The 14,238-nt window shown below is 46.1% G+C and overlaps 1 non-coding gene and 1 pseudogene across 1 annotated transcript; one reads left to right on the plus strand and one right to left on the minus strand.

Annotated features, from left to right (window-relative positions):
* Positions 1-241: 241 nt before the first annotated feature.
* LOC116272283 lies at positions 242-345 on the minus strand. Its single transcript, XR_004180999.1, has one exon. It is a non-coding gene; the product is annotated as a small nucleolar RNA U13 (small nucleolar RNA).
* Positions 346-2,640: 2,295 nt separating this feature from the next.
* Positions 2,641-5,054, plus strand: LOC101018333 (annotated as a pseudogene).
* The last annotated feature ends 9,184 nt before the right edge of the window (positions 5,055-14,238 follow it).

The raw sequence follows: 14,238 nt of genomic DNA on the forward strand, positions 1-14,238 counted from the left end.
ATTCCGAGTAGCTGGGACTACAGGTGCCTGCCACCACGCATGGCTATTTTTTTTTTTTTTTTTTTTTTTGTAAAGACAGGATTTCGCCACGTTGGCCAGGTTGGTCTCAAACTCCTGACCTCAAGTGATCCGCCCACCTTGGCCTCCCAGAGTGCTGGAATTACAGGCGTGGGCCACCCCTCCTGGCTGAATTTTTCTTTTCCAAAAATGACATTTAGAACCGTAACCTTTTTTCCCCTCATGTCAGATGGGTAATGTGCTTGTGCTATAACAAGGTTGGAGGGAGGCACGTCTCACACATGAGCGTGAACACTGAACCACCACACTTATGAACCACAAAAGGGTGGTTGGCTACCATCTTTCTGAAGCAGTGTATTGAGGAGTCAAAAGGAGAATTAGGCTATGAATTTATACATCACACACCAACTTCAGAGAATGGGCTTTTGTGGCCATGGCTGTGTTTTGAGCACCACCTGGTTAGCAAGCTGGAACTCAAACCAGTTCTCTGAACTCCAGTGTTAGAGTGGCTTACGCAATGCTACGTACTGAGAAGACCCCACGGGATGAGGAAAACATATGGTAATGGTAACAGAAATGGATTCATTCCAGTGTTCACACAATGCAAACATGCCAAAGGAAGGACTCAGCCTGAACATATTTCCATTGTGATGTAATTCTACAACTACAATCTAGTGTCTATACTTTTCTTTTTCTTTTTCTTTTTTTTTTTTAAGACTGAGTTTCGCTTTTGGTGCCCAGGCTGGAGTGCAATGCTGTGATCTCAGCCCACCGCAACTTCTGCCTCCTGGGTTCAAGCAATTCTGAGGGATGCCTCAGCCTCCCGAGTAGCTGGGATTAGAGGCATGTGCTACCACGCCCAACTAATTTTGTATTTTTAGTAGAGATGGAGTTTCTCCGTGTTGGTAAGGCTAGTCTCGAACTCCTGACCTCAGATGATCCACCTGCCCTGGCCTCCCAAAGTGCTGGGATTACAGGCGTGAGCAACTGCACCCTGCCTTCTTCCTGCTTTTCTCACTCTGCGTTTCCTGCTGCTGTCGATGAAACTCAGCTTCTTATTTCCAGGCACTCTCAGAGTGAGGATCCATAGGAGGCTTTGATTCTTAGGACAGATAACCCCATCTTTCCTCTGGTTCTGACTTGTTTTTCTGTGTCCTTGTTACTGTGGTCATACCCAGAGAAGTAATATTTTGTCTTGCATTTGCAAAAATCTCCACCTTTCCCCACAAAGGAATTTCAGCACAGTGGCTGTTTTAACAGATATGTTGCAGCACGTATCACATGTTCCCCTCCTGAGTCCTTGAAAGTAATTTTCAGCTTTTGATCGGCTACATTGTTCTTCCCAGCTACATTTTTGGGAAGTCCAGCCAAATAACTTGCTACTCTTTTAAAGATTCTAATGATAAAATGAAACAAAATACCCCCTTTTTATCATCACCCACAAAGCCCTAATGCGTGCAGCAAAGATTGTGAAATGGCCAGGGAATAGTTTGTGAGACAGAAAGGATGGCTTTGTTGGCCAGGCATGGTGGCTCACGCCTAAAATCCCAGCGCTTTGGGAGGTCGAGAAGGGTGGATCACAAGGTCAGGAGTTCAAGACCAGCCTGGCATGGTGAAACGCTGTCTCTACTAAAACTACAAAAATTATCCAGGCGCAGTGGCAGGCATCTGTAATCCCAGCTACTCGGGAGGCTGAGGCAGGAGAATTGCTTGAACCCAGGAGGTGGAGGTTGCAGTGAGCCGAGATCATGCCACTGCACTCCAGCCTGGGCAACAGAGTGAGACTCCGTCTCAAAAAAAAAAAAAGAAAAGAAAAGAAAATATATTCTACGGGCCATGTGCGCTAGCTTATGCTTATAATCCCAGCACTTCGGGAGGCAGGAGGATCGCTTGGTCCTAGGAGTTCAAGACCAGCCTAGGCAATATGGCAAGACTATCTCTATTAAAAAAAAAAAAAAAAGAGGCTGGGCGCAGTGGCTCATGCCTGTAATCCCAGCACTTTGGGAGGCCGAGGCAGGTGGATCTCCTGAGGTCGGGAGTTCGAGACTAGCCTGGCCAACATGCTGAAACCCCATCTCTACTAAAAATACAAAAATACCTGGGCGTGGTGGTGGGTGCCTGTAATCCCAGCTACTTGGGAGGCTGAGGCAGGAGAATCAATTGAACCCAGAAGAGGTTGTGGAGAGCTGAGATTGCACCACTGCACTCCAGCCTGGGTGACAGAGCAAGACTCCATCTAAAAAAAGAACGAGGCCGGGCAAGGTGGCTCAAGCCTGTAATCCCAGCACTTTGGGAGGGGCTGAGACGGGCGGATCACGCAGGTCAGGAGATCGAGACCATCCTGGCTAACACGCAGGAAACCCCCTCTACTAAAAATACAAAAATCCAGCCGGGCGGGCTGGGCTGGCGCCTGTAGTCCCAGCTACTGGGAGGCTGAGGCAGGAGAAAGGCGTGAACCTGGAGGGCGGAGCTTGCAGTGGCTGAGATCCGCCACTGCACTCCAGCCTGGGCGACAGAGCGAGACCCTGTCTCAAAAAAAAAAAAAAAAAAAAAGAACGAGAAGCAGGCGGGCGCCTGGGGTGGGGGCGCAGGGCATGTCAGCGCCAGGTCCCAAGTACTCTAGAGGCTGCGGTGGGAGGATCACAAAAAATACAACCCTGTACATGAACATTCATAGCAGCTTTATTTGTAATAGCCACAAAGTGAAACAGCCCAAATGCCTTTTCACCATTAGGGATGAATGTTTATCTCTGTGATATGTCCATACTATGGAACAGTGCTCAGCAATACAAAGGAGCAAACCCTTGATACATACAACGATTTGGGTGGATTTCCACGGGATTATGCTGAGTGAAAAAGCCAATCTGAAAAAATTGCGTATTGTATGATTTATTTTCTACAATAATCCTGAAATAAGAAAATAGAGATTAGGTGCTGCGAGGGATTAGGGTGGTGGAGAAGGTAGGTGTCTGTTCCATTTATAAAGGGGTAGCACAAGGGAGCTTTATGGGGATGGAAGCCTTCTCTGTCTTGAATGTGGTGGTGGTTACAGGTGAAATAACTGAATGGAATTAAACTCACACAAATAAGTGCACATAAAACTGGTGAAATCTGAATACACTCTGGATTGCACCAACATCAATATCCTGGTTTTGACATGGTACTATAGTTATGCCGGATGCTACCAATTGGGGAACTGAGTGAAGAGTGCATGGCTTCTCCCTTATAATTTTTGTTACTACTGCATGTGAATCTATACTTATTTTAAAACAAAAAGTTAAAAATCAAAATAAATAATGAAAGGAATGAATTATAACCTATTGAATAAAATGGAAAACCGTGAGTCCATACTGCCATAAATTAATGAATAAGTGGAAAGTTTGATGAGGAATGGGATATTGACGTAGCCTCAAAGTACCTCCCAACTCTGAACTGAAATAGGAAAATAATAACTTTAAAATAGAGAAACATGGCAGATACTGCCTTAACGAAAGAATCAAAGTGAATATCACCAGTATTCAAACCATGTGCCACCTCATAGGCTGAAATGAGAAGGGCACAACATTGCCTCTGTCATCTTCCTATCCAAGATGAGAACCTGAGGATGGCGGGAAGGGCTGGTGGTCAGGGGCCTGGAGTGGCGGTTGCACTTAATCTCAGCTGCTGGCACCATGTCCTGCGTTTTGGTGCCTTACCATGTGAAAGGCACCATAGCCCTGCAGGTGGGTGACGTGCAGACTTCCCAATGCTGGCCTGGCATGCTAGTCATTGATGTCATCTTCCCCTGAGTCACTCCCCTCGAGGAGATCATGTTTAAGAATTACTACACAGCGGCTGGGCACGGTGGCTCACGCCTGTAATCCCAATACTTCGGGAGGTCGAGGCAGGTGGATTCCCTGAAGTCGGGAGTTCAAGACCAGTCTGACCAACATGGAGAAACCCCGTCTCTACTAAAAATACAAAATTAGCTGGGGTGGTGGCGCATGCCTGTAATCCCAGCTACTCGGGAGGCTGAGGCAGAAGAATCGTTTGAATCTGGGAGGCGGAGGTTGTGGTGAGCCGAGATCGTGCCATTGCACTCCAGCCTGGGCAAAAAGAGTGAAACTCCGTCTCAAAAAGAAAAAAAAAAAGAATTACTACACAGCTTTTTAGAGCATCCGTGTCTGTCAGCACACCTCTGCACACATATCAGCCAAGTGGGTGACTTGACTACGGGACTACTGTCTGATGCCTGACCCACACAGTGAGGAAGGAGCCCAGGAATATGTGTCGCTGTTCAAGTATCAGATACTGTGTGATATGGCCAGAGTATCGGAGCTACGCCTGATTCTGCAGCAACCATCACCACTGTGGCTGTCTTTCACAGTGGAGGAGCTGTAGATCTATCAGCAGGGACCAAAGAGCCCCTCCATGATCTCCCCCAAGTGGCTCTCTCCCCCAGTGCCCTGGGAGCAACCTGCACTCCTCTATGAGGGGCTCCCAGACCCCAGCAGGCTATCCTCCAAGGTGCAGCAGATGTGGGCACTGACAGAGATGATCCGGGCCAGTCACACCTCCGCAAGGATCGGCCACTTTGATGTGGATGGCTTTTATGACCTGAACTTGCTCTCCTACACTTGAATGGTGGCTCCTAGCCAAGATATTGGCCTTTCTGTGCCCACTCAGACTTGTTTGGGCCACCAGAGGCCAAAGTGTGTTTGCTGTGCATTCCAAGTGTTGCCTGCATGCCTGTTCTGTCTGGGCGATGTTCACAGATTCAAGATTCTCGGGGACTTACTGTGTTGCTTCAGCATGAGCTCCTGGCAGGGGGGCGCTCTGTCTTCGCCTGGCTGCAGCTCAATTCTTCCTTCTACCCAAAAACACTTTAGTCAGTTGTACTTACTAAGAATCCCTGAGTGCCATCTGCCCCTCTTGCCAACATGCACACTCCCGTCTTCTGCCTGCTCCCTCACCTCAGTGCAGTTGGGTTGGGCTGACGTACTAGAACGTGTTCCATGTATTGTCCTCCATTAACTCAGGACAACCATTAAGTGATGCAGGCTTCCACTCATCTTCTTCATGTAGAAACCCTATTTTCCCTCTCCTGGTTTCTTCCTGGCTCCATTGGTAACTAATATAGAAAATAAAGTACTGCTGTATATCTTGGACCTGAAACTGGACATGTGAACTCAACAAAGTTTTTCTTGGAGTTCAGTGGCAACAGGTAGATCACCTTCTACTCCTCATCCACTTAGAGTTCTTTTTTGAGGACAGGTCTTACTCTAATACCCAGGCACAGAATTAAATGTGCCAATCAGCTACACCTAACTCCTGAGTTCCGCCATTCTCCTGCCTCGCCCCTCCCGAGTAGCTGGGACTACAGGCACCCACCACCTAGCCAGCTAATTTCTTATATTTTAAGTAGAGGCAGGGGTTTCACATGTAGCCAGAGTTAGTCTCGTCTCCCTGACCTGTGATCCCACCGTCTCGGCGGCCTCCTAAAGTGCTGGGATTACACAGGCTTGGGCTGCGTGCCGGCCCAGAGTTCTTACATGGCCCGCTCCCGGCACCCAAGCTACAGAAGAGGGTGAGTGGCAGATGAGGTCACTCAGTGTGTGTGGTGAAGAGGGACCTTGTGGTGTGGGGACCGTCTTCATTAAGTTTGTGTCCTCGAAACCAAGGACTTGATGTGCAGTGGATCAATGAAGTAGCATGGGTGAAGAAGATGCAGAACCTGACCTAGCCACAAGGAAACATCAGACAAACCCAAACTGAGGGACATGCTACAAAATAACAGGCTTCTAACCTTCAAAAGTATTAGCTCCTAAAGTGCTAGAATTACAAATGTGAGTCACCATGCCTGATTAAAGGACATTATTGAGATAAGTGATAAAACTTGAATGGGGTTTGAGGATTAGGTGGTAACAACATATTACATTGTTTCCTGATTTTGATGGCTATATTTTGGTTATATAAGAGAATGGTTTTTTTTTTGTTTTTTTTTGTTTTTTTTTGAGACGGAGCCTCCCTCTGTCACCTATGTTGGAGTGCAGTGGTGTGATCTTGGCTCACTGCAACTTCTGCCTCCCAGGTTCAAGCGATTATCCTGCCTCAGCCCCCTGAGTATCTAGGACTGTAGGTGCCCGCCACCTCACCTGGCTAATTTTTGTATTTTTAGTAGAGATGGGGTTTCACCATGTTTGGCCAGGCTGGTCTTGAACTCCTAACCTCAGGTGATCCACCCACCTCCGCCTACCAAAGTGCTGGGATTACAGGCATGAGCCACTGCGCCTGGCCACCATTCTTATTTGTAGGAAATACACATTAAAGCATTCAGGGATGATCAGGCCTCAGGTTAACAACTTAATTTTTTTTTCAACCCAAAAAGTATGTGACTAAGCACCTAAACTTTAAGTGGTTCAGAGAGAAAAGTTATGTGTACTATACCTGTGACTTTTCTGTAAGTTTGGGATTGTTTTAAAGTAATATATTTTAAAATACCAACCAAGGTTATCTGCACACTTTTTTTTTTTTTTTTTTTGAGGAGGTAGTTTGCTCTTTCTCCCCAGGCCAGAGTGCAGTGGGGTGAAATCTCGGCTCACTGCGGCCTCCAAGCACTCCTGGAGGTTCAAGCAGTTCTGCCTCAGCCTCCGGGTGGCACAGGATAAGCAGACCCTGCAGCCCACTACCCAGATGGAATTTTTTTATATCTTTACGGTAGGATGGGGTTTCTGCATGTTGGTCAGGCTGGTCTCAGAGCTCCTGGCCTCCAAATTGATCACTTGCAGGCTTTGAGGTGTTAGGATTTACAGGTGTGAGCCAGCGTGCCCAGCTGCAGGTTTTGTGCCGGAGGGAATGGGTGCAATGAATCATTAATATGTCCACCGTCTAGATTTAATAATTTTTAAAATGTCACAAGGCAAAATTTTCCAGACTGAGCACTGGGGTCATGTGAGGCCCAGCAAATAAAAATAACGTGCCCAAGGCCATACAGTCAGCCAGTTGTGACAGAGCTTCACTTTGAACCTTGGCAGTTTGGCTCCAGAATCTTAATTACTACATGAAACTGCCTCTGTACAGATATAAGGAAATGTTTATATGATTTAATTTCAATCATGTGTCTGTATATGACTTACAGTCTTTTCTGTACTTTTTCTTGCAAGGTTGCATTTTTTTTTTTGCACAGTGGCTCACGCCTGGATGGAGTGTCTCTCTTGTTGCCCAGGCTGGAGTGCAATGGTGCAATGTCAGCTCACTGCAACCTCTGCCTCCCGGGTTCAAGCGATTCTCCTGCCTCAGTCTCCCAAGTAGCTGGGATTGCAGGTGCTCGCCACCATGCCCGGCTAATTTTTTGTATTTTTAGTAGAGACAGGGTTTCACCATGTTGGCCAGGCTGGTCTGTAAGTCCTGACCTCAGGTGATTCGCTGCCTGGGCCTCCCAAAGTGCTGGGATTACAGGCGTGAGCCACTGTGCCCGGCCTCCAACCGTTTGAAAGTAAGTTGCAGACAACAATCCCCTTCAATTCTAAATTCTTCAGCATGCATCTCCTAAAAGTAAGTACATTCTCTTACATTATCATGTTATGTTTACACACCTAAGACAATTTAATATCACTTAATATCCAGTCCATATTTAATTTTCCCCAGTTGTCCCATACATCTTTTTATAACTTTTTTAAAAGACAAGATTCAGTCCAGGCTCATTTATTCCATACACACACACTTCTTTAGTCTCTTAAACTAAAACAGTGTGTTCGTTTTAAATATGCCAATCCCCAGCATTTAAAGATCCCTGTAATCCCAGCATTTTGGGAGGCCAAGGCGGGAGAATCACTTGACATCAGGAATTTGAGATCAGCCTGGACAGCCTAGTGAGACCCTCCCATCAATCTCTACAAAAAAAAAAAATTAAAAATAAAAAAAAATTAGGCAGGCATGGTGGCAGTATTTGTTTTGTTTTGTTTTTGAGACAGGGTTTCAGCCTGTCACCCAGGCTTGAGTGCAGCAGTGCAATCTCAGCTCACTGTAGCCTTGGCCTCCCAGACTCAGATGATCCTCCCATCTCAGCCTCCCGAATAGCTGGGACTACAGGGGTACACCACCACGTGTGGCTAATTTTTGGTATTTTTTTTTGAAAGGACGGGGTCTCACTATGTTGTTGACAATGTCATCTGACTCATCTTTTAACTTTTTCCTTGAAGAAGACAAAATGCCACCATCAGGCACGGTGGCTCATGCCTGTAATCCCAGCACTTTGGGAGGCCGAGGCTGGCAGATCACTTGAACCCAGGAGTTCCAGACTAGCCTGGGCAACATAGCAAGACCACCTCTCGATTATAACATTATTACTTTTTTTTAAAATGCCACCAGTTCATGTATTTTGACAACTTTATCACTATTGCTCAGAGGAAAAGCCTGTCTTGGTCTAGCAGAATTCCACAGGACATTCTTTTATTTGGTAAAGTGGGAAATTCTAGGATCTGGTAGCGCATTAATCTAATTACTAAAATGATACCACTCATACCAGCTTGGATTAGTAACTTCTCAAGTAATTTGGAAACAAACAAACAAAAAGCCCATTTAACACTGAAAGTGAAAATAATTTCAACTTTGTTTCACTTGAAGCAAGTTTCACTTGAAGCTACACAATCCTGTTGTGTTGCCAGTGTCCACCTTGTAGCTTTTTGCTAATCAACAAAGCCATCCTTTCTGTCTCACAAACTGTTCCCTGGCCATTTCACAATCTTTGTTGCAAGCATTAGGGCTTTGTGGGTGATGCTAAAAAGGGGATGTTTTGTTTCATTTGATCATTAGGACCTTTAAAAGAGTAACAAGTTATTCTGCTGGGATTCCCAAAAATGTAGCTGGGAAGAACAATGTAGCCGATCAAAAGCTGAAAATTACTTTCAAGGACTCAGGAAGGGAACATGTGGTAGGTGCTGCAAGATATCTGTTAAAACAGCCACTGTGCTGAAACTCCTTTGTGGGGAAAGGTAGAGATTTTTACAAATGCAAGACAAAATGTTACTTCTCTGGGTATGACCACAGTAACAAGGACACAGAAAAATAGGTCAGAACCAGAGGAAAGATGGGGTTATCTGTCCTGAGAATCAAAGCCTCCTGTGGATCCTCACTCTGAGAGTGCCTGGGAATAAGAAGCTGAGTTTCATCGACAGCAGCAGGAAGCACAGAATGAGAAAAGCAGGAAGAAAGTTCTAGTAGCCACAGAAGTTAGTTGCTTTGACCATAGGCATGATACCAGAATTTCAGAAGTGACAGCAAAAGCAGGCAGACAGATGGCAGAGATGTTTGCTGGAACCCTCAAGCCCTAAGGAAGAGTCTTGATTATGTTATCATCGCTTCTGAACACTTTAGCAACCACAGCTCAGTCTGTGAGGAAAAGCCCTGCTGGCCCTTGAGACTGGTGTGAGGGACTGTCCTGCTCTGGGAAATGCGGGAGGGCTAAATCGGAAAAGCCCAGGCAGGGTGTCCAATCTTTTGGCCTCTCTGGGCCATATTGGAAGAAGAAGAATTGTCTTGGGCCACACATAAAATACACTAACACTAATGATAGCTGATGAGCTAAAAAATAAATGGCAAAAACATCTCATAATGTTTTAAGAAAGTGTAGGAATTTGTGTTGGGCCTCATTCAAAGCCGTCGTGGGCCGCATGTGGCCCAGCTTGTGCACAAGCTTGGCCTAGGGGGTCTTGGTGAGATAAAAGCTGTGATGGGGCTTTGAAACTCAAAGCATAATTTTTCACAGTTGTTTTGGAGGGTAACCAATTAGCATTTTCTACGTGGTTGTTTGGGCATCACAAGAAAAGGGCTTCTGAGAAAGCCCCGGCTCCTGGGACAACAGCGCAGGTCACTCCTTCAGTCTCCAGCCCCTGCAATGCACAATGAGAGAACAATCGTGCTTCCTGTAGCCAATATGGAAACATGATTGTTCCAACACCTTTATCACGGCCCATGAGTCACAGAGGGACTCAGGCCCTGTCTGGCTCCTTTTTAGAATGTGCATTCTCACAGCTCATGGGGCAGGTGCTGGTGAAACTGGCCCCTTCTCCAGGGAGCATTGACGCATTTCTAATACCAGGATGAAAACCAGTGCCAGGCCAGGCCATGGAGACAAGCGATTTCTCAAATGCTGGTGTCCTGCAGATGTAGAGGCCTGAATCTAATTTTTTTTTTTTTTTTTAAGAGACAGGGCCCAGCTGTGTCACCCAGGCTGGAGTGCAGTGGTGCAAACTTGGCCTACTGCAGCCTCAACCTCTTGGGCTTAGGCAATAATTCTCCCACCTCAGCCTCCCAAGTAGCTGGGACTACAGGTGCATGTCACCATGCCTGCCTAATTTTTAAATTTTTTATAGAGACAGGGTCTCACTATGTTGCCTAAGCTGGTCTTGAACTCCCGGTCTCAAGCAGTCCTCTCACCTTGGCCTCCCAAATCATTAGTATTACAGTTGTGAGCCACAACACCCAGCCAGGATCTGAATCTATAATTCACTATCCTAGTTGTGACACCAGGAAGCCTCAGATTTGTCATGTTAGAGTCTGTGTGGCCATCTGGTTTAATGGGGCTGATGAAGATGCTTCTTAGCAGTTCTTAAATTCCCATGATGAGACGTTAGCAATTGAGGCCCCCAAAGAGTTGTCCCCAACAAGAATAGGACAACCCAGTGTCTCACCAAAAAATTTCCTCCAGACTCATTTAAATACAGAAGCTGAGCTGGGTGTGGTGGCTCACATCTCTAATCCCAGCACTTTGGGAGGCTGAAGGGGGTGGATGACCTGTCGTCAGGAGTTCGACACTAGCCTGGCCAATGTAGTGAACCCCTGTCTCTATTAAAAATACAAAAATTGGCTGGGTGCAGTGGCTCATGCCTGCAATCCCAGCACTTTGGGAATCAATGTGGGTGGATCACCTGAGGTCAGAAGTTCAAGACCAGCCTAGCCAACGTGATGAAACCCTGTCTTTACTAAAAATACAAAAATTAGCCTGGCATGGTGGCGGATTCCTATAGTCCCAGCTACTTGGGAGGCTGAAGGAGGAGAATCTCTTGAACCCGGGAGGCGAGTTTGCAGTGAGCCGAGATTGTGCCACTGTACTCCAGCCTGGGTGACAGAGCAAGACTCTATCTCAAAAAACAAAAAACAAAAACAAAAACAAACAAAAAAACAAAAACAAAAAACAAAATTAACCTGGCATGGTGGCAGGGCACCCTGTAGTCCCAGCTACTCGGGAGACTGAGGCAGAAGAATTGCTTGAACCCAGGAGGCAGAGGTTGTAGTTAGCTGAGACTGCACCACTGCACTCCAGCCCAGGCAACAGAGAGAGACTCCGTCTCAAAAAAAAAAAAAAAGAAAAAAAGAAAAGAAAAGAAAAGAAAGAAAACAACGGAAGCTGGCTGGGTACAGTGGCTCAAGCCTGTAACCCTAGCAATTTAGGAGGTGGAGGTGGAAGATTGTTTGAGCCCAAGGGTTCAAGACCAGCCCGCGCAAAGTAGTGAGACCGTATCTTTACAAAAAATTTAAAAATTGCCTGGGCAAGGTGGTGCATGCTTGTAGTCGCAGCTATTCAGGAGGCTGAGGTGAGAGGATCCTTTAAGCCTGGGAGATGAAGGCTGCCGTGAGCTGTGATTGTGCCCCTGTCCTCCAGCCTGTGTGACAGAGTGAGACCCTGTCTCAAAAACAAAAGAACAAAGCCCCAGCCTGATGGCAGTGCTTAAAGGACAGGGTCAATGCAGACAGGCATGTCTACATCACCATGAACAGCTCATGGGGGTGGTGGGAGGAAGTACATGCTGAAGTCATCTTTTTCTGAAGTAATCACTTGTTTGTTCCAGAAAAGGTTAAAATGAGTCATCTCTCTCCCAGTGTGTCCTCCCCCAACCTCCTCCACAGCTTTTCTGATTCCAGAACAGAAACAATAGCGGAGTTATCACAGTCACGAATAATTGATGGTCACAAAATCATGATCATCAACATAAGATCATTTATATTTTAAAATGTGATTCACCAAAATGAGTAAAACATGCATACACAGGGTCAACAGAGGTTGCCATAGAAACGGTCAGCCATATTGCGCTGAGTTTTATTGCTTGTCGTTGCTTGGAAGCGCATTCACTGCAATTCTCAGTCTTCCCAGAATACTAAAACACACACACGCACACACACAGTCTAGACACAGTCAAGTGAGTGTCACGTTCCTATAAAATTTAGGTTATGCTGTTATTTCATTTGTGCTCTTGGAACCATGAAAACTCAGAGCTACAGGAGCTCTCTGTTCAGAGGATCATTCAATTTATTACTTTTACAGCTGTAGAGAATGAGATCAAGGCCAGAAATGGAGGTTAGGAGGAGGGCTGTGACCGGAACCCAAATATTCTCCTTTTCCTGAGAGCAAGATGGTATGGAAGAGACACTGGAGAAATGCGACCTTCAGACCAAGGAAAGACTCAGTGACATTTGAGAATGTCTGTGACATATAAAGCACCTCTTTCAGGACATTACGGAGTTCTGGGATGTGAATTGTTCCTTTATCTCTGATTCACTCATCTAAATGTTTTAAGAGTACAAATATCACTTTTTGAAGCTATACTTTCAGTGAAAGTGTTAAGTGAATGCTGCAGTTTTTAAAATTGTGCTTCCAAAATAGACACATAACTCCTGATTGCTTGGGAATACTCATAAAATTCTAACTTAGAAAAACAACCAAACATATTTTCCATAAATCCTACTCAGGAGACTGTTGGAGGAAAAGCGGGGGAAGGGAGCAGACGGAATGCTAGAAGAGTGAGAGAAATAAGAAACATCACAGCAGTCCAATAAGAAATTAAAGATGGCAGCCAGGAGCAGTGGCTCATGCCTGTAATCCCAGCACTTTGGGAGGCCGAGGCAGGCGGATCATTTCAGGTTAGGAGTTCCAGACCAGCCTGGCCAACATGGTGAAACTCTGTTTCTACTGAAAATACAAAAATTAGCTGGGCATGGTGGCACGGTCATTTTAGCGGGAACTGGGGCGGGAGATAGAGGCAGACCAGGGAGGCGGAGGTTGCGGTGGTGCTCCAAAGGTGCACCACTGCATTGGGGCCTGGAGTGACAAAATAACTCTGTCTCGAAAAAGAAAGAAGAAGAAGAAGAAATTAAAGATGTCTCTTCTTCTATAGATGTTCTCGAGAACGGGTTAGGTAAACACCTGTAATCCCAGCACTTTGGGAGGCCTGAGGCAGACAGATCACCCTGGATCCAGGAGTTCAAGAGACCAGCCTGGCCAGCACAAAATGGTGCAAAACCCTGTCTCTACTAAAAAGCCCTGCAAAAAATTAGCTGGGTGTGGTAGTGGGCGCCTGTAATTCCAGCTATTAGGGAGGCTGAGGCTGGAGAATCACTTGAACCTGGGAGATGGAGGTTGCAGTGAGCTGAGATTATGCCACTGCACTCCAGCTCGGGCAACACACCAAACTCCGTCAAACAAACAAACAAACAAACAAAACAAAAAAGAAAACAAAAGAAAACCTCTCTGGAGCAAGGTACAGTGGCTCACACCTGTAATCACAGCACTTTGGGAGGCTGAGGCAGGAGGATTGCTTGAGCCCAGGAGTTCGAGACCAGGTTGGGCAACAGAAGGAGACCCTGTCTCTACAAAAATAAGAAACTAACCGGATGTTTTTTGTACAGGCACACACCTGTAGTCCTAGGTACTCAGGAGGCTGAGGTGGGATGATTGCTTGAGCCTGGCAGTTGTTGTCAAGCTTGCAACTGTGATTGTGCCTGGATAACAGAGTGAGAGACTCTGTCTCAAACAAACAAACAAACAAACAAACTCCCTGGAGAACATAGCAGCTGTGGACTCAGTGCACTCTCTCCTTGCATGCTCAGATCCCTTTGCTGCCATTAGGGCTTTGGAGTAGTCAACGACAAGTAACACATGCACTGAATATATTTCCTTGTTATCTATTTGAATTTGATAGAAATCCCATCAAAGTAACCTCCTTGCAAGGGTCTGATGCTACTGAGCAGTTCTCTGTTGTATCATCTCAAGTTTCTGTTAAGCTTTTTTTTCTTTTTTGAGGCCAGTCTTGCTCTGTAAGCCCAGGCTGGGTACAGTGGTGCAATCTTGGCTCACTCTGAAGCTCCGCCTCCCAGGTCCGCATGGCTGTCCTGCCTCAGCCTCCCAAGTAACTGGGACTACAGAAGCCACCACCATAGCTAATTTTTTGTATTTTTAGTAGAGAT

This window comes from Papio anubis, chromosome X (assembly GCF_008728515.1).
Source record: "Papio anubis isolate 15944 chromosome X, Panubis1.0, whole genome shotgun sequence".
NCBI lineage: Eukaryota > Metazoa > Chordata > Mammalia > Primates > Cercopithecidae > Papio > Papio anubis.